This window comes from Pan paniscus, chromosome 5, assembly GCF_029289425.2.
Source record: "Pan paniscus chromosome 5, NHGRI_mPanPan1-v2.0_pri, whole genome shotgun sequence".
In the NCBI taxonomy this organism is placed as follows: Eukaryota; Metazoa; Chordata; class Mammalia; order Primates; family Hominidae; genus Pan; species Pan paniscus.
The window spans coordinates 85,627,666-85,649,108 of record NC_073254.2 but is presented as its reverse complement, the minus strand read 5'-3'; the positions used below and the strand labels follow the sequence as shown (position 1 = coordinate 85,649,108).

Below are 21,443 nucleotides of genomic sequence, written 5' to 3'. Positions count from 1 at the left end.
TAAAAATAAGAGCTGTGATTAACTATGGTTTCCATATTTATATGCTTTCCATATTTATATGCTATTTATGAATCATACAGTTAATTTGATAAGACAGGTAATATAGATAAGACATGATGCATTTTTGCTGAATTTATTATCTGAAGCTGCAGTAAACATTTAAGTTCACTAGATTGATAACGGCTAATACTATTTATCGTTAGGATTGCGAAATCTGCTCATGAGTGATCCTCTCTGTCTTTTAAGTCAAATATGTGAATTTACTTCCAAGTATATCTTTAAAGACTTCTGAAGCAATCTTGTCCAATGGCACTTTTTCTACAAAGCCTATCAGGGTCTGTTGGCTGAACTTTACAGATGAAATATGGTAGAACCAATTTTTCATATAAGGGAGAAGCTCTAAAGAAACAACTAATAAATGCCCTGATGATGCCCACCTGGGTTTGGTCCCTCAGACCTTTCAGCCACAATATCAGAGTATTGTGAGTAATGGATTAGTTCCTTCTAGAAAGAGGCCAGATCATCTGTTTTGGTTACTTTGATGATTTGTTATTCTGTAGGTCTGAAATAGAAAGACCTGGAGCCTAAGAAGAGGCCTCCAACTTAGGGAAGTCTGTAACACAAAGACTGAGCAAGTTTTACTTTTTCTCTATGTTTTTTAGTGAAGGGAAAAGGTGTTCTTGCCATGATCTGGCCTTACCCACATTGGGAAACGTGTGAATTTCAGACCAAAGACCAAGTAAATGTTAAAGTATTCCTTTCTCTCTCATTGTCCTCCGTACACGTATTTCCTTTGGAGGCCTCTCTCAAATGTATAGTTTGTAGATAGTTATGTGCTGGTATGTTTTTAACAACTGGCTCTAAGAGAAAAGTGAATACGCACATATACATACACAAAACATTTACACACCTATATCCATACATACATATGTTAATAAAATCCATGGTACCCCTTACAAGTTAAAGTAAAAACTTCCACTAACATTTCTGTATATAATTTGAGAAATAAATTTTAAGCTAAACTGCTTTCTTGATTTTCAGTTTAGACCTATAACTTCAGAAGAATTACTATTTCTTGTAAAAATTCTATCAATTTTTAGAATTTTATTGCCAACAATAGTGTCACAAAATCAGACTGCAAACTGCTTGATTACTATCTGTTTGATCAGAGAAGTCACTTACACATTAACTAATGGGTGCAGTCCTGACATAAATGTTGGTTATGTGCTTTTATTTCAGGTTTCAAAAAAAAATGAAGGAAAATGAAAGTATGTCAAAACTTTGCTCAGATGTCAATGGCATGAGCAACTACTTGCTGAATTGGATAATAGTTTTGGGGTACTGAAATAATATTTCCTTAATATTTCGGGCTATTCAGAATGTAATAGCTATAGATATGTCACACTTTTAAGTTTAATCTACATTATTAACATTTTCTCCAAGATTTTCTTAAGTCTAGACAATCAATAATAAAGTCCTAATTTATAGTGGTTGTTGATTTCCATGGTGTAGGAATGTCCACCAGGCTGATTTCCAGCTACCTACACATTATTGAATGCAGAGTTGGGAAGAGATGCACAATAGCATACCATTAAATAGCATTTCTACAATTCAGATAGTATTGACATAAATAACCTCAAGAGCATGGAGAGCAAATAGTAAAATGTACCATATTTTCACCTTTCTAAATTTAATTTAACTGTAATTTTATATAATTTAATTTTTAATAATGGTGGTGTTTAACAACCAGTTTGTAAAATTCCTGCAATTTTAATAATTGGTCCTTGTGAGTAAGATTGCATTCATTTGAGCCAGCTCCAGCACAACCCTGGCTCTGTGACTGCTTATAGAGATTAAGATTAAGTGACTGCTTAAGAGAATCCCAACTTTCTGTCTCAAGCAAACTGGACAGGTGTGTTTCCTCATATTTCACCACTTCCCCATTGCAATCCATCCACACTGATGCTACCAGTTTCTTGATTACTCACACATCTGACCATTTCACTCCTGTACTCAGAAGCCTTGGATGTCTACTTTTTAAATTAGAGTTTCCAATCTCCTTAGCATGCCACACAAAGGTTTGTGTCAACTGACCTTAAGCTGCCATCCAGTCATATCTCCCCACTCTATGTCCATGTTCTCTAGTCATATTAGATTAGTCTTTATTACTCAAAGAAGCCATGGCTGGCCACACCTCAGTGCCTTCAATGACTCTCTTCTATCTCCCTGAATGGACCTTGCCCTTTTCTCTGCATGGAACTTAGTGACACCCTTTTCCAGATCTGACTCAAATATTCTTCTCCTTGGGAAACTTTTCTCACTCTCTTCTCCCTCCAGTCAGAACCATATGCTCAACCCAGTAATTCTCATGAACTTTTGTACATATATCTGCTATAGCACAGCTTTCTTTCACATTTATGATTTTCTGAAAGCATGTGGTTTATTTATTTATCCATTTTATTACACATAAACTCCTTGAAACATTACCTAATTTTCCCAGGCCAGGAGCAGTATCTGTCATATGTGCATGCTCAGTAACCCTTGTTTAATGTGGATGACATTTAAGACCTTAACTATACTGGCATTGCAAGCATAAATCAAGTACTTTCACAATATATTTTTTCTTAATAAACTACTTAATTGAATTTCATATTATTCTGTTTAGGACTTCTGCATCTACTCTAGTAATTGAGATTAGCTTCAGGTTGTCTTGTTTTTCTTTCGTCTAGTTTTGATTTCATGGTAACACTAACTCACAGAATTACATAGAAGGTGCTATATTTTCCTATGCTTTGAATTGGTTTATAAAACCTAGAAAGTTTTTTTTAAGTTTCTGGCAAAAATAGAAGGCATCTCATAAAGAATGTATCATCAGAGAACTATATTCAAAAGTCATTGGAAATAATCTGTTCTCTGTGTAATCATGTTACCAATACAAAATACAATTTATTTCATTCGTTTCAGTTTGCTTTCAGTGTCAGAGTTTGCTTATTTTCCTTTTGATTTAATTTTGTTTCTTGAGCTTGTAAATCATTAACATGGTTTAAATTGTTACTCCTTTTTACAAAAAAAAGTAGTACTCAATACACAGTTTTTTCACCTTTTTTATAAAAACTTCAAATATATCATGGAGATTTCTGTACCAACACATGGAGATGATTCTCATTCATTTCCATGGCTTCCCAGGTGTTCTACTGTGAGTCTGTTCTAGACATTACTCAACATTTCCCCTGTGGATAGACTTTAACATTATTTCCAATTTTTTAAATTACAAATAATCTGCATGTACAACCTTGTACATCTTTGTTGTTTCATATATGTGGAGTTGTATTTTCAGGATAGATTGTCAGGAGAATTCCTGGGTCCATGGTTAAGGCATATGTTATTTTGTTAGGTTTTACTAAATTCCGCACAAAATGTATTAATTTGTGTTTTTATTTTATTATTATTTTTTGAGAAATGGGGTTTCCCTCTGTTGCCCAGTGCAGTGGCAGGATCATAGCTAACTGCAGCCTTGAACTCCTGGGCTCAAGGAATTCTCCCACCTCAGCCCCTTGAGTAGCTAGGACTACAGGTGTGTGCCACCACACCCGACTAAATTTCCCGCCATACATATTATACCATTGTTCACTTCCACCAGCAGCTGTATGAGTGTGCCTATTTCTCTTACAGCCTTGGAGTCCCCAGTAACTAGGATTACAGGTGCATACCACCACACCCAGCTGTTTTTTTTTTTTTATTTTGTTTTTTGTTTGTTTTTGTAAAACAGCATTTCAATATGTTGTCCAGGCTAGTCTTCATGGTCTCAAGCCATCCTCCCTCCTTGACCTCTCTAAATAATGGGATTATAGGCATGAGTCACTATGCCCCACTGGGTTTTGGTTTTATAACAAAAGTTTCCTGCCCAGGTTCCCAGTCAGGCCCATTTATGCAAATAAAGGATTTAAATTCACTTAGTTCTGATCGGTCAATGTAACTTAGTTCTGATTGGTCAATACAGTCAAGTCCTGATATGGCTGAACTCTGATTGGCCACCATAGTTGAACACTGATTGGTTGGCTTCCAAGCCCAGAAGTCTCTGGGACAGATGATTCTTTTAACCTTGGAAGTGGTTGCCCAGAGGCTTTGGCTGTAGTTTTACCTTGGCACCAACAATGACCGGTTTGGCTTGATTATAGAAAGGGAAGTTTTGTGATACTTTTACAACATTTTTCTGAGAACACAGAGTATTTGAATGCTCCCTCACCCAGCTGTGGCCCTCTGGTTCTGTTTGAAGTTTGAGAGTCTCAGTTTGTCACAGGGAGTCCATTTTGTCTGTCGGCCAAGGATATACTTCAACAATGTGATATTTTGTATACATTTTTTTTTTTTTTAGACAGAGTCTCACTCTGTCTTGGTGTGATCTCCGCTCACTGCAACCTCTGCCTCCCAAGTTCAAAGGATTCTCTGCCTCAGCCACCCGACTAGCTGGGATTACAGGCATGCACAACCATGCTCGGCTAATTTTCTTTTTTTCTTTTTGTATTTTTGTTGTTGTTTTTGAGACAGAGTCTCGCTCTGTCACCCAGACTGGAGTGCAGTGGAGTGATCTGGGCTCATGGCAACCTCTGCCTCCTGGGTCCAAGCGATTCTCCTGTCTCAGCCTCCTGAGTAGCTGGGATTACAGGCGGCCCATCACCACGCCCAGCTAATTTTTGTATCTTCAGTACAGACAGGGTTTCACCATGTTGGCCAGGCTGGTCTCAAACTCCTGACCTCAGGTAATCTACTCACCTCGGCCTCCCAAAGTGCTGGTATTACAGGCGTGACCCACTGCACCCTTTTTTTGTTTTTTTTTTTTTGGATTCTTAGTAGAGACGGGGTTTTGCCATGTTGGCCAGGCTGATCTCAAACTCCTGACCTCAAGTGATACACCCACCTTAGCCTCCCAAAGTGCTGGGATTACAGGTGTGAGCCACAGTGCCCAGCCATATTTTGTATACTTTAACAATGTGATATTTAGATACATGCATTCAATGTGTAATCATTAAATCAGGGTAATTAGGATATCCATCGCCTCAAATGTTTATCATTTCTTTGTGTTGGGAACATTACAAATCTTCTCTTTTAGCTAATTTAAAATATATAATAAGTGATTATTAACTATACTCATCCTACTGTGCTATCAAATGGTAGAACTTTTTCCTTTTATTTTCTACCTATTAACCAACCTTACTTCATTCCCTACCACCTCCTCCACCTTTCACAGTCTCTGGTAACCATAATTTTACTTTCTATCTCCATGAGATCAACTTTTTTAGCTCCCACATATGACTGAGAACATGTGATATTTTTCTTTCTATGCCTGTCTTATTTCACTTAACATCCTCCAGGTTCGCCCACGTTGCTGCTAATGACAGGATTTCCTTTTTTAAGGCTGAATAGTATTGCACTGTGCATATATAGCACATTTTTTAATTCCAGTCATCCATTGATGGACACTTAAGTTGATTCCATTTCTTGGCTATTGTGAGTTATGCTATAATTAACATGGAAGTGCAGATATTTTATATATTTTCTTAATGTGTTACAATTGAGATTCATTTTTTGAACCATTTTATTTTCAGAATTATCTTTATAAAAATCTCAGAATAAACTCACTTTTCTGAGAAAGGAGCTCATCAGTAAAGTCAGTATCTTGCATTCCATATAGTCCATTCTTTGGTGATTAAATTTTTTGCGACTTATATTTTATTGTAATTTTAAACCACCCCTACTGTTATTTATTCTTTTCCTAATGAAATTAGAAGTTCAGTTTAATAACTGTTGTAATACAACAAATAACTTATATTAATCAATAAGTTCTAATATTTGAGAAACCCAATTAAAAAAAAATGACTTCGTAGATGCTTGAAGTTGTTATATCTTGTAAATATCCAGGTGTTTGGTTTGTTTTTTCCATTGTCTGGAGAATGTGGATCATATTTTAGTTTTCTAAGTAACTAAGGTTTAGGATCATTGTCTTCCCTTATGTCAGTCAGTTCCTGCTCCAGCCTGTGACTTTACATTTCTCTTCATAAAATTTTAATTTATTTTTATAATGTTATTTGATCCCAGATTTCTCCAGCTCTGGCTTTGTTTTCCCTAGTAACTAATGGATATCAGTTATACTGTTGCCTCATAGCTAAAAGGGGCTGGTTTTAACTTTTTGTTTTGAAATAATTATAGGTTCACAGGAAGGTGCAAGGCTAGTATACAGAGGTGCCCTGTATCCTTCATTAATTTTATCCCAGTGGCCTTATCTTAATTACTATAGCACAATTTCAAAACCAGGCATGTGACATTGGTACAATGTGTGAATAGTTCCATATAATTTTATGATGTGTGTAGATTTGTGTAACCATCACAATCAAAGTACAGAACAATTCTATCATCACAAGGATCTCCTTAATGTTACACCTTAATAACCACACCTCATGCTATCCCCTCGGCCTCACCATCCCAAACCCCTGGAAACCATTAAGTTATTCTCCATCCCTATGACTTTATTTTGAAATGTTATATAAATGGAATCATACAGTATGTAATCTTTTGATATTGGCTTTATTTTCAGTCAACATAATTTCCTAGAAGTCCATTCTACTCATTCTGTATACCAATAGCTTTTCTTTTTTGTTGCTGAGTAATATTTCACGGTATAAATATACCACAGTGTGTTTAAACATTCACTCATTACAGGACATCTTAATTGTTTCTAAGGCTTACCTATTAAAAACAATCTGCTATGGATATATGCATACAGATTTTTGTGTGAGCATAACATTATAGACTGAATATTTGTGTCCCTTAGTTCATATGTTTGTGTCCCCTCAATTCGCATGTTGAAATTCTAACTTCCAGTGTGATGGTATTAGGAGGTGGAGTTTCGGGAATGTAATTATGTCATAAGTGTAGAGCCCTCATGAATGAGATTAGTGCCCTTATGAGAAGAGAATCCAGAAAGCTTGCTTTCTATCTCTCTTCTCTCTCTGCCACGTGAGGATACAAGAAGGCTATCCACAAACCAAAAAGAGTTCCCTCACCAGAGATCAGATCTGCCAGCACCCGGATCTTAGACTTCCCAGATTTCAGAACTGCGAGAAATATTTTTGCTTGTTTGTTTAAGCTACTTGGTCTATAGTATTTTTGTTGTAACAGCCCAAACTGACTAAAACACATACATTTTCATTTCTCTGGGATGAATGTTCCATAGCGGGGGTACTAGATCATGTTGTAAGTATATGTTTTGATTTTACAGAAACTGCAAAATGTTTCCCAAGGTGATCTGTACCATTTTATAGTTTTACCAGCAATGTATGGGAGATCAAGTTTTCCCATATTCATGCCATCATTTGATGTTGTCAATTTTTTTATTTTAGTTGCCCAGTAAGTGTGTAGTGATACCTCATCCTAGTCTTAATTTACACTTTCCTAATGAGCATTAATGTTAAACATCTCCTCATGTGCTTTTTTGCCCTTTGTGTGTCCTTGGCAGTGAAATGTTTCTTCATGAATATTGTTCATTTTTTACTGGGATAGTTTGGTTTTTTATTGTTGAGATTTGAGAATTCTTTATATTAACATAGATCAAGTATTTTACCATATATATGGTTTGCAAATATATTCTGTAAGTCTGCAGCCTGTCGTTTTTTTCTTCACAGAGACTTTCACAGAACAAAAGCTTTTACTTTTTTTTTCTTTTCTGGATTGTTTTGATTTCATGTCTAAAAACTTTTTGCATACATCTAGACTCAAAAGACTTTTCTCCTACGTATTTTTTCTAAAAGGTTTATAGTTTTACATTTTTCATATTTAAATATATGATCTATATGAGTTAATTTTAGGCAAGGTGTAAGGTTTAAGTCAACATACATATTTTTGCCTATTGCTCTAGCATCAGCTATTGAAAACACTATCCTTCCTTCATTAAATTGTTTTTTAATCTTTGTCAAAACTCAGTTGGTCATACTTGTGTAGGACTATCTGTGTGTTCTCTCTTCTGTTCCATTGATCTATTCTGCCATTACTACACAGTGTTGATGACTATATTATATAATAAGTCCTGAATTTGGTTACAGTTATCCCTACCACTTTATTCTTTTTCAAAATAGTTTTAGATGTTCTAGTTCCTTTTACTTGTACTTTTAAGATTTAGTGTGATTTTTCACATAAACAATCATATCATCTGCGAATATAGGGAGTTTTATTTTCTCCCAAATACATATGCCCTTAATTTCTTTTTCTTGCCCTGTTGTACTAGCAAGGACTTCCAGTATACAGTTGAATTTAATTGTGAGTGAACATTTCGCCTTGCTCCTGATCTTAGATACCAATCTAGAATCCAGGTAGAATCTGAATGTCTAGGATTAAGGGGAATCAGAAGAAACATGTTAAGAATAAAACACTTTATATAATGTAGGACTTATATTTCTCTGTCATAACAATCGTAGAGAAGACTCTTTTGAAGGAATTCCTAATTTTGTTATTATATTTTGAAAGGGGGAAACTGTCAGTGATCTAGTAACATTGTTATTTCATTGGAAGGCAGTAACTTTTATTTCCAAAATCATGTTATTTGGGTGCCATATGATGGTCATATATTACTGGTTGTAATAGCAGTTGTAACCACCCAATGGGTTTCTTTTGCCTGCTGCCCAGATAAAGCCAATTTATCAATATAAGGAAATTGCAATAGAGAAACAGTTTAATACATGTAAAACAGGCTAGAAGGGAGACTAGAGTTTTATTACTACTCAAACTAACCTCCCCGAAAATTTGGAGGCTAGGGTTTTTCAAAGATAGTTTGGCAAGCAGGGGGCTAGGGAATGGGTGCTGCTGATTGATTGAGAAAGCAATCATAGGGATAGGGAAAATGGCCTTCCTGAAGCTGAGTCCACTTCTGAGTAGTGGCCATAGGACCAGTTGAGTCAAGAGTCATGGATCCAGTGGGGCCATCCAGTCATCAGAAATGCAAAAGCCTGAAAAGACATCCAAAAATCCAATCTTAGATTCTACACTAATGACATTATTTACAAGAGTAATTGGAGAAGTTGCAAATCTTGTCACCTATAGAATAATGGCTGGTAATGGAATAATGTTTCAACTACAAATTAAGACCCTCTCGTCCTCCTAACCTGGTAGGCTTTCATTAGTTGTACAAAGGTGGTTTAATTTATTGAGAAGGGCTATTATAACTTAAACTAGAAACTAAATTTCTCCCAAAGTTAGCTTGGCCCATGCCCAGAAATAACCAAGGGCGGTTTGGAGGTTAGTTAGGTAAGATCTAACAAGATCTAGCAAGATGAAGTTGGTTAGGTCAGATCTCTTTCACTGTCATAATTTTCTCACTGTTACAATTTTTGCAAATGTGATTTTATAATGAGTTCAGTTGGACCATGTAATTTTGTACAATTTAATGGAAAAGATAATAGGGTGTTAATTTTATTTTTACTGTGTAGAAAGACCTTGAGAACAATTTAGTTAAATATGGTCCAGTTCTGATACATTTCAGGATTTTAAAAGAATCTTGGTGTGACAGAAGACACTGAGAGTCAGACCTGCCCATCCCACTGGTCTGATATGGGTTCTTAACAGTAGAAGGAAGGAATGGGTTAATGACCCCATGGAAGGGAGTCAAAATGTTCTGAGGATCCAAAAATCTTCTCAAAGCACCAGCCATACCCCTTGTTTGGCTCTAAATGTGTCTTCTAATTGCTTTACAGTATTAAAGGAAAGAGAACAATTCCATCTTTTAGCTTAATTTCATGCTTCTTCCTTATTCTTATCCCTTCTGGCACACCCGGATTAAGAACAAAGCCATTTAATCTCACCGAAATGAGTACTGAGATACGGGGCCATGGTTAAAGACCAAACACATTTAATTGACTATGATTTTGGGGAGGGGTTTTTATTGTGTCAAGCCGAAAATTTTGCTTAAATTTGTCAGACAGATGTTCTTACAAAAGAAACTCATTATTGAGATAAATTAAGGAGGAAAGGGTGGGGCCCATTAACAGTTCTCTTCTAGGGTAACCGTAGACTAGAAAGAAAAGCTGCTGGGACTGAAGTCCTCAGAGAGTGGAATCTGAGATACACAGACATTCCCCCTACCACCCCACCCCCACCACCTTCTCTTTCAACAGCCACAGAAGTTTTTATTTCTGATGTCACCTTTATTTTTTTAAGTGCTCCAAGAGCAAGAGATTCAGCCACTGGCAGCTCTGGATTAATTTTCTAAAATTTTTTATTTGTCCTGCAACCCTATAAATATGTCTCTTCAATCTCCAGGTCTGAACATATCAGAAAAGATTCTTACTGGCTCAGCTTGGGTGGCATGCCCAACCTTTGAACCAATCATGGTACCCCAGTGAGTGCAGTTCCTTTATTGATTAAACCTGAGTGCAGAGTGGACTGCCCTGATTGACCATTTTCATCATCCCAATCTTGTTCTGAAGAGCAAGTCATGAACCACTTGTGAAATAGAACATACAATAAAACAATAGAACACAACACAATAATTTAGAAAGTAATGTCAGAATGCTTCCACCATAGCATATTGTTTTTGAAAACTTTTGTTTTAGCTCTTGGTGTGTACATGTTTCCCTAACTGTGACTTTGGGTCATGGAATAAAAGGTATTTCTTAAATGTTTGTTGTAGTTAAAAAAAAAAAAGTGAAAAAACTTTTAGCTCTACTGTATGGTTTGGGTACTTGAATTCAGTCAATGTTGATGTTTCCAGATTAGGAGTTTGTGATGTGTTACAGCAGTAAGACTGTTCCCTTGTTTGGTCTTTTGCAGAACAGACTGCATTAGAGCATGATTGCTCACTTAATCTCTCTGCTCCTCATTCACCCACTTTAGAGGGTAATCAGATGTACTTATGTCCCTTCTGGGCTTTAACACCAAGTATTATGTGTCCTTGCTCATTCTCCATTTCATTTGTCTTTAATCCCGCTACATTCCCTATTTTCCACAGTATAATTACAGTAGAATATTGTCATTTCCTTTAGCAAATGTTTACTATGGCTTTCTGAATTTATAAATGAAAAATAGCCAACACTCACCAAAAATGTTCTGTTTTACCTATTAAAATCCCTTGTCATATAATACAATCTGCATGAACTAAGGATGATAGATTAATGCCATCATTTTGAAGCAGCTGCAATTACTACATTGAACATAAGCGAGTTACTGAAATGATATTTTTTGAAACTTGATCACAGCTCCTTTTCTGAAAGGGTGTGTGGCTCCGAGGAGAACTGTTGATTTCCAACAATTATTTCCCAGTTAATTGTGGGGCATTGCCCTGCAGTTGTTACTTAAATCTGATTTTATTTTCCTTCTACTAGTATAGGAGAATCTTTTTAATACCCTTTTTAAAGATTTGTCTAATCATCAAGAACATTATTAAATAACAGTGATTTTAAAAGTCCTCTAACAACAACTACCAGTATTCCACTAAGAAACAAAGATTATCCATCTAAACATATTAACAAATGCCTTTTAAGCATCTACTGAGTTTAAGATTTATTTTTCCTTTAGCAAACAGGTTTGCATTTTACTCAGCATTCAAACATCCTTACACTCGTAGATGGATCCTGGTTTATCACTGTTAACTTTTTAATTGGCTACCAGAGTTGATTGCTCATATTTAATGGAAGATTTGTGTATATTTACTTATAACTGAGAATGTGCTGCACTTAGTAGCATGCCTTCTGCATTCACTTTTGGGATTTTTTTAATAATTGGAAACCATTTCGTTAGCTATAGATTTATCCTTTTCTTAAATGTCTAAGAAGAAGCCTGATATTTGAGGATGTTAGCTCATTGGTAACCTCATTTTTTTCCCCATTCGTCTTAATCCTCACTGCTTTCTAGGTTTAATTTAAGCAATTTCTATTTTTTCAGAAACTCTCACATTTCTTCAATATTTTCAAATATGTTAACATAGGTTTTTTTAAACTATGTCCTTGTAACCTTAAAACAATTCCTAAATATCTCTATCTAAATTAAGTTCCCAGGAGGTTTAATAATTGTTTTCAACAAATAGCTCTTATATTTATTTAATTCTATAGGTTTAGGGTAATAATTTTATGGACACAAGGATTGTGAAGAAAATAACTTTTGGCCGTGCGCAGTGGCTCACCCTTGTAATCCCAGCACTTTGGGAGGCTCAGGTGGGCGGATCACCTGAGGTCAGGAGTTTGAGATCAACCTAACCATCGTGGTGAAACCCCGTCTCTACTAAAAATACAAAAAACTAGCCGGGTATAGTGGCACGTGCATGTAATCCCAGCTACTCGGGAGGCTGAGGCAGGAGAATCACTGGAACCCAGGAGGTGGAGGTTGCAGTGAGATTGTACCACTGCACTCCAGCCTGGGTGACAGAGCAATACTCTGTCATACACACACACATACACACACACACACACACACACACACACACACACACAGTATTAGGCTTTGGTTTGAGATATAACCCACATACTAAAATATTAGTATCTTTATACTTATAAATACGAGTATTTATAAGTATGAACATATTTATATCTCAGTGTGTCCATTATATCTCAAACCAAAGGCTAATTATAGGTTTGTATCTTAGTGTGTATGTTATAAACCTTATAAACCTTATAAACTTTATTATAGTGTATTAAGCACTTCACATAAGTAAGGTATCACATATCTGTATGTACCTTTTATCTTTTGGTTTATTAACATAGCATGGCTACGGTCTTCTAGACATATAACCATCCTAGAATTCTCGGAAGGTAATTCTTTGGCAGAAGAAAACATGCGCCCTAGGAGTATGTTTAGATATGCCCATTCCTTGACTGATGTCCATACAGTCATGCTCTCCCAACAAGAGTTGTGCTGAAAGCTGCAAGTTTACAAATCTTCCTTTGCTTCTAATCATTTAGTCTAATTCGACACTCTAACTAAAATTCAACCCCCAAAATATGATTCCCCATCTTCATATTATTTTTCTCAGGAATTACATAGGTCGTCACAATAACGTCCTAATTTGTTTGTTCATTTTCCCAAGAAGAGTGGCATTTTCCCTTCCAGGAGCCTGCTATAATCACTGCTCTGCCTACCTGAAGTAGGTGCTGAAACAGTTCCACTCAGAAACATCAAGTTCTGCTGTCAATACTACCGAGTGTTAAAGGAAACTGCTTCGGATACCCCAATAACCAGAACTGTTCTGAGTCCTGTTTACGAAAGCTGTAGTCTTATTGACGAAACAGCATTGTGTAAATCTATTGTAAACTAGCTCTTTCTCAGAAATTGAGTGGCTCTGAAAAGGGCCTTTGATTTCAGCTTTGTGGTTTTTGTTTTTGTTTTTGTTTCTTCTACACATTAGACATTCAAGTCACTTCGCTGGCTTTTACAACTTGCGTGGTTATTCATACTGGACTTTGTGGTAGTGGCTCCCAATCCTTTGGGACAGCAGCACAGCTTGGATGTTGGGCAAAACGTCACCCTAAGCCATTGTCACTCGGGCCAGCAGCTTGTCGAGCTCCTTGTCGTTGCGGATGGCCAGCTGCAGGTGGCGCGGGATGATGCGGGTCTTCTTCTTGTTCCGACGGCGTTGCCTGCCAACTCCAGGGTGTCGGAGGCCAGGTACTCCAGAACCGCCGGCAGGTACGCTAGCGTGCAGCCCCCGACCCTCTCGGCATCGTTGCCCTTGCTGAGCAGCCGGTTGACACCGCCCACGGGGAACTGCAGAACCTCTCTGAATGAATAGCGCGTACCCTTCCCCCGAGCTTCCCTAGTCTAAGCCATAGCCCAAAACTAAAAGTTATAACGGAAAAAGACATCCGTTAAAACGGGTACTCAGCGTATTTCTAGTCTGAGAGCAGATTGTGGATTATCTGATTGATTGGCTGATAGCCATCTATCCAATCGGAGAACCTTACTGCTATTGCCTTATTTACATACTCTACCTATTATCCAATCAGATGTTGGATGCAAATGACGTAGGTTGAGGGCCATGCCTGTAAATATCACCCTTCACTCCAGTCAAACATCAGTTAGTGATCTCCCCGTGAACTTGGAAGATAAACATGCTGGAGCTTGCTTCAAAGGGCACTACCATTTCCAAAAAGGGCTTTAAGAAAGCAGTCGCTAAAACTCGAAGGAGGACAAAAAGCAGAAGAGATGCCGCAAAGAGAGCTATTCTATTTACATCTAGAAGGTGCTGAAGCAGGTCCACGCGGACACTGGAATCTCTTCCAAGGCCATGAGTATCATGAATTCTTTTGTTAGTGATATTTTTGAGCGCATTGCCTGTGAGGCTTCCCGCCTGGCGCATTATGACAAGCGCTCGACCATCAGCTGGGCTAGGCTAGGCTGGGCTGGGCTAGGCTAGGCTGGGCTAGGCTAGGCTAGGCTTCGCTAGGCTTCTTGTTCCGACGGCATTGCCCGCCAACTCCAGGATGTCGGAGGCCAGGTACTCCAGAACCGCCGGCAGGTACGCTAGTGTGCAGCCCCCGACCCTCTCGGCATGGTTGCCCTTGCTGAGCAGCCGGTTGACACCGCCCACGGGGAACTGCAGAACCTCTCTGAATGAATAGCGCGTACCCTTCCCCCGAGCTTCCCTAGTCTAAGCCATAGCCCAAAACTAAAAGTTATAACGGAAAAAGACACCCGTTAAAACGGGCACTCAGCGTATTTCTAGTCTGAGAGCAGATTGTGGATTCTCTGATTGATTGGCTGATAGCCATCTATCCAATCAGAGAACCATACTGCTATTGCCTTATTTACATACTGTGCCTATTATCCAACCAGATGTTGGATGTAAATGAGGTAGGTTGAGGGCCATGCCTGTAAATATCACCCTTCACTCCAGTCAAACATCAGTTAGTGATCTCCCCGTGAACTTGGAAGATAAACATGCTGGAGCTTGCTTCAAAGGGCACTACCATTTCCTAAAAGGGCTTTAAGAAGGCAGTCGCTAAAACTCGAAGGAGGACAAAAAGCAGAAGAGATGCCGCAAAGAGAGCTATTCTAATTACATCTACAAGGTGCTGAAGCAGATCCACGCGGACACTGGAATCTCTTCCAAGGCCATGAGTATCATGAATTCTTTTTTTTTTTTTTTTTTTGAGACAGAGTCTCGCTCTGTCGCCCAGGCTGGAGTGCAGTGGCGCGATCTCGGCTCACTGCAGGCTCCGCCCCCCGGGGTTTACGCCATTCTCCTGCCTCAGCCTCCCGAATAGCTGGGACTACAGACGCCCGCCACGTCGCCCGGCTAATTTTTTGTATTTTTAGTAGAGACGGGGTTTCACCGTGTTAGCCAAGATGGTCTCGATCTCCTGACCTCGTGATCCGCCCGCCTCGGCCTCCCAAAGTGCTGGGATTACAGGCGTGAGCCACCGCGCCCGGCCTCATGAATTCTTTTGTTAGTGATATTTTTGAGTGCATTGCCTGTGAGGCTTCCCGCCTGGCGCATTATGACAAGCGCTCGACCATCAGCTGAGCTGGGCGGGGCTGGGCGGGGCTGGGCTGGGCTGGGCTGGGCTGGGCGGGGCGGGGCTGGGTGGGGCGGGGCTGGGCGGGGCTGGGCGGGGCTAGGCTGGGCTGGGCGGGGCGGGGCGGGGCTGGGTGGGGCGGGGCTGGGCTGGGCGGGGCGGGGCGGGGCTGGGCGGGGCTAGGCTGGGCTGCGCTGGGCTGGGCTAGGCTAGGGCTAGGCTAGGGCTAGGCCAGGGCTAGGCTAGGGCTAGGCCAGGGCTAGGGCTAGGCCAGGGCTAGGGCTAGGCCAGGCTAGGGCTAGGCCAGGCCAGGCCAAAGGCGCCTAGCTTTAAGCCAATATTTTCCACTAATTGTGGCAGTTTTGAAATGTCACGTATTGGCTTCATTTGTAGGTTCTGAAAATGTCTTCTTGTGTCTTATAAACTGTGACTAAGGATACAATTTATTAGGCAATGGGCACACTGCCAGGCTGTGACTAAGATAGATGTAATGCCGTGATGATTTCATGTCTTCATTAACATATGCTCGTTATTGGTTCCATCGTCTAATTTTAAAACTTCACAAGCCAGGCTCTTTCTATATTTAGATTAGTTGTTTTTAAATTCTAAATGCCTCGGACCCAATCGTTTGGTAAGAATTCATAAAGTGAAAAAATACTGTTATTTTCTTCTATTTTTAAGCTTGATTGAAAAGAATGCTTCTGTCAGAAATAAAATGCAGAGCTCTTGTGTTTTCTCTGTGGGCCTGCAAACATTTAGTTATTTTGTTTACAATGAGTCTCATAAGATTAGAAAATCAAATTGACAGACGATCAATGTCAGATCTAATGAAAGACTACCTGCACAAATAGAATGCAAGATGAAACCTCAAATGGTCACTCAAGCCTTGATGATCATGTGGAAAGCATGCCTGCAGTAAACACTTAATGTAAAAGTGACTTTGATGTGAATATGCACTTAACATGAATTTCACATTAGCTTGTGAAGAATAGTTTTAAATTGTCTAAAGTATACATGATGAAGTAGCTATTCGTCATGATATACACTGAGAATTGACTTTTTAATCTATATCATTTTAATTATTAGACTGTTAATTATAATAATTTTAAAACTAAGAGACAAAACATACCTTTTTATTCAAAGTGAATTATCATATGTATATGTATATACACACACACAAACACACAAAAACATATATGTGAGATATACATGCCTCAGAATATATGTAATCTGGCTGCAGTTTGAATTTTTTAACTATCGAATCTTTTCATGCCTTTGGTATCCTGACAAAAACCAGACTAAGCTTACAGAATTCAATATGGTGTATTTTAAAAGTGAAGACATATGCTATTCGATAGCTCTTACCTTTAGCAGAAGAAACAATATAGATTAAGAATTCTACATTCTAAGTACTCTGGATGATTTTTAAATTTTCTTTAGAAATATTTTTGTCAATTTATTTAAGCAGTGCATAAAATACATTTCAAAGTTTAATATTTTATTTACAATGGCTTAAGTGATCGTTGAATTATTTATCATTATTAAAATAGCATTTCATTTTTAGGATGTGCAAGACTCAAGTACCGCCTTACCTTACCAGTGAGATAATTTATGCGATACTTTTATGTATTGTTATATAATTGAGAATTTGGAGAGGTTTCCATCTCTTAGCTCCCCCTATATTTTCCATTAATTTTCCTTCATTTAATAATCTAGCTTATCAAAAACAGAGAAAGAGGTTTGTAATAATGATAGCAACTAAGAAAATCAAGACTACCGTTAAGAACAACCGCACAAAATGAATAAATGTACAAATAGTTTCCTCTCAAAATAAACGATTAAAATCAGCTCAAAGTTACTAACTTCAAAAGTTGTCTAATATTCTTATAGCATATTTAGGTAATATAATTTGAAAACAACGAATTGTATTTTAGAATCAGTTTACATTTTAAACCAAATATGGTAAAGTAAATAAAGATGTTTAGATAAATAATACAGATTTTTTTTTAACCAGGAGTATGACATTTTTAAATATATCTCTGAGAATTTGCCAGAAAATGTTTAATCAGAACAGGCATACTGGCTCAGGAACCAAGATCAGTCGTTTTGAAGAATACAACAGAATCTTTGACTTTCATCTCAGTATACACTACTGCAGGCAGAGGAACTTTTGTTTTGTTTTATAGGATTGCTGAGTAGGAAAGAGACCTATTATATTACCTTTTATATATTCTCCTGCCAAAACAAGCTAGATCATTCCCTCTAATCCCAGCTGAATTCTGGGATTTCATACGGCTTTAGAATAATTATTTTAGACCAAATTTGAGTAAAATGCTCAAGTTGCAGTTAACTTGTCATTTCTTAACACTATAAATACAGAACCATGTGTGTTTCTGTATGTGTTTGAATATTCACAGGATATAGAATAGCCAAATTGCTACTTTGTAATTATATAACTATGTTTATATAGCTTCATACTTGACTATAAAGATAGTTTTCTATAAAAGTCAACAAAAAAATCAACTTTTTGACAGAGCCATATTACCTGTATGTGCATGTATTTATAAAATGTTATTGTAGAAATAGTTACATATAGATATAACATTGCTAAAGTAGGCAAAGTAAAAAAAAAATAACAATGATTGACTCCTTGATATTTAATAGGCATCAACTTAATATGGCTGTGACCCAACTTCCTCTCTCTTTTTCCTTCACTGACTTCTACCATTCTCCTATTTTCCCACTGAAAACTCTTTTATCACATGATATATGAAGAAAAATCAAAAGATTACATTGGATCTGAGGTATATATCAAATTAAAATTCAATAAATGCAGTAGAATTTCTCAGAACACCTGCAGTTTAATAACAGAATTGTGTTTTAATTCTGCTCTTTACTAGCCATATACCTTCTGAGAGTTTCGGGAAATATTATTAATCCTACTGTAATATTATTTGTCATAATCTTGCCAAACAAGGGTGATAAATACCATGTCTCTTCTAATTTTGCAATCTATATTTAACTTTTCCCAGAGGTTGATAATTTTAAAATATTACACACATAACTTGCTGTTGAAAATTTCTCAGTGGTGCCTAATCATTTAAGAAACTAAATGAACATTTATTTCTATGTACATGGACACCTAATTTGCCCTTGCATATTATATTTCAGTATTACTGAATGATATATAGTTTTCTTGTAAAATGTATATTTTTCACAAATTATTGCCTCTGCTCTCTTTCAACTCTTCCTAAGCTTTCTGGTCTCACCTCAAATTCTCCTTCATTTTGAAAATTTTTATAACTTTATCAGGGAGATTAAGGAATTTTCTCTCTTAGTCATTATATCAAATTTTATATTTTATTAATAATTTTTCTTACGCAATACTGTCTTTTCTTGAGATTATTAAACACTTTGAAGGAAGAAAATGAACATTTTTCCTTTGTCTTCCCAATCTAACATGGCAGAGCAAACTATGGGCAAATATAAATGGCTAAGGGTTTTACAAAGTTTTTTTTTTTTTTTTTAAATCCACAACAAGCCAATGGTTTACCTCGTTGCTAGTTAACATCATTTTGCACAAGTGCATCAATTTGCAGAAGGTGAAATAACCAGTCAGTGTTGGGTCTGGGATTCCAAGTCAGGCAGGCTGACCCCAGAAAGTACACTGTTAACTATATTTATAGTTTTAGTTACCTGAGCCTCTTCTATACTACTGATTACACAAGGGCGATCTCTGCTTAGAAATTATAATCAAGAAGGAGTAATTTAGTTTAAATGCAAATATTTGTCTTTTTAAAAATATACCTGAAGAAATTTCTTTTAACAATCACCAAAAATATTAAATTGCATCACAACTTCAAGAGACAAAAAAAAATGAAGAATCAAATGGCAATATGATTAAACTCCATAAGTTACTAGATTTAAAAATATTTACATACTAGTTTACGCAGAGTGCATATGTTTTATTATACATACATATATATATATTTTATTTTTTATTTTTTTTGAGATAGAGTTTTGCTCTTGTTGCCCAGGCTGGAGTGCAATGGCACAATCTTGGCTCACCACAACCTCTGCTTCCCGGGTTCAAGCAATTCTCCTGCCTCAGCCTCCTGAGTAGCGTAGCTGGGATTACAGACAGGCATGTGCCACCACGCCTGGCTAATTTTGTTATTATAATTTTTAAACAATCATGTTCAGTTATAGAACAAAAGTTTCAGTCTTTTCATTGATCTTAGATATTATCTACTTTCTTCATCCTCCTTGTGGGGGTTCTGTATTCATCAGGTGACTATAGCATCAAAATCAGGACATTCTTAAAAGTAGTAAACACTAGAGCAATTAAAATGAAAACAAAGGTCTAGGACAACCCATAGAAACCAGCAATGTACTGTGCAAGCTGAGATGGGTGCTTAGATTTGTCTATTGACCATTTCCTCAGTGTCTTATGAGCCATTGTTTCACAAGACACATAGGTTCTTCCATATCTCATTGCGTTTACTTCATGTCTTTTTAAAAAAATTCAGATGGATTTTCTAAACTCAGATGCATAAAAGCAAGTTCTTACTCCTCCTATTATCCTTTCCTAATTTTCTCTGTCATTATCTTTATACTTGAAATTCTATAATTTTCCAAATCTTAATACTTCTCTAATATTAAATATCAGACTAGTGACTTCTGCAGGTTTTATTGTAAAATAGGTTTTTTTTTATAACCTCATGTTAAAAATCAGGATGGTACTAGCAAATGTGTCCCTAAAATGCCAAACATCCTCCTTTCTCTTGCATTTTATAAACCACCACTGGTACAGTTTTGTTGTAACTATGGCCCAAGACTTAAAAAAAAAAAAAAAAAGGAAAGGAAAAAAGAAGATTGTTTGCTTTTGAGGGCTGTGTCTCTATCAGAGCTCTCCTACATGTTTTCTTCATTTTTACAAAGTTACAAGCTATATGAACTGTAAAATTATGCAGCATAAATTCATTGTAGAATACATAAGGAGAAAAATGGGAGAAAAGAGAGAGGAAAAAGGGAGGAAAGAGGGAAAAAATAAAACAGAAGTAAGGCTGGAGAGAGAAGAAAAGAAAGAGAAGGAAGGAAAATAGGAAGAAAGGAAGGAAACGATGAAATCTATTTGACTTCTTGTTATTATTGGGAAATTTGATAGAATGCCTTATATTATTTTCTTGCGTAGTGCTACTTATGAAGACCATTTTACAAAGCTTTGTCTCACCTTGAAGTGTATGGTATTTATTTATTTATTTATTTATTTATTTATTTGCTTAATAGATGTCTGAGCATCTAGGTATCTCAGGAGCCAAGACCATATGAAAGAAGGGATCAAAAACTTACAATGTAATGGTGCAGTTATTATTTCCAAAGTTCTAAAAAGTAAAATATAAACCTTCTCTATGAGTTGAAAATTAGCCTAGAGTATATCTTTCAAACAAAATATAATGCAAAGCATTGAAAATTGTCTTTCCACCTTTTTTTAAAATTGTAGCAATTTGAAAACATATTTTAAAGAATGACTTTCTTTCTCCAGAACTGGATAGTTCTACATGTTTATAAATATTACATGTCGTGTTAGAACCAAAAAAATTATATGTTTTAGTCCCTTTGTAGTTCCTTATGGAAAACAATTCTTATAAATGATTAATTGGAAAATTATACTTTCCATTTATATTTGTCATTGTAGTGACATCTTTTACAATTATAATATCACAAGGAAAAATGTATATCCACTTTTTTCATTACCAGGAAACAAGTATGAAAAGATCTTCTTTTAATAAACTAAGTACCTCAAATTAATATTTAGTGTTTTCTATGAATTATGTCAATTTTTTCATATTCTGCTTCTTTTTAATTTTATTTTTATAGTTTTAGGGAGCACAAGTGTGGTATTATTATATGGCTATATTGCATAGTGGTGAAGTTCACTCCTTCAGTGTA

General features: G+C 36.7%; 2 protein-coding genes across 43 annotated transcripts in view; one reads left to right on the top strand and one right to left on the bottom strand.

Moving 5' to 3' along the window:
* The window catches only part of LOC129398007 (probable small intestine urate exporter), a 49,336-nt gene extending 33,905 nt beyond the window's left edge, over positions 1–15,431 (bottom strand). The window contains exons 1-2 of one of the 3 annotated variants that reach the window (XR_010112437.1): positions 12,714–15,431; positions 2,846–8,996 (exon numbers count right to left, since the gene is read on the bottom strand). The gene's annotated coding sequence lies outside the window, so the exon portion shown is untranslated. Of the gene's footprint in view, positions 1–2,845; positions 8,997–12,713 lie in introns of those variants that run through there. The other 2 variants (XR_010112438.1, XM_055113846.2) reach the window with 2 other exon arrangements.
* The window catches only part of LOC129397991 (protein eyes shut homolog), a 565,331-nt gene that overhangs the window by 123,631 nt on the left and 420,257 nt on the right, over positions 1–21,443 (top strand). The gene's annotated exons all lie outside the window — the stretch shown is intronic.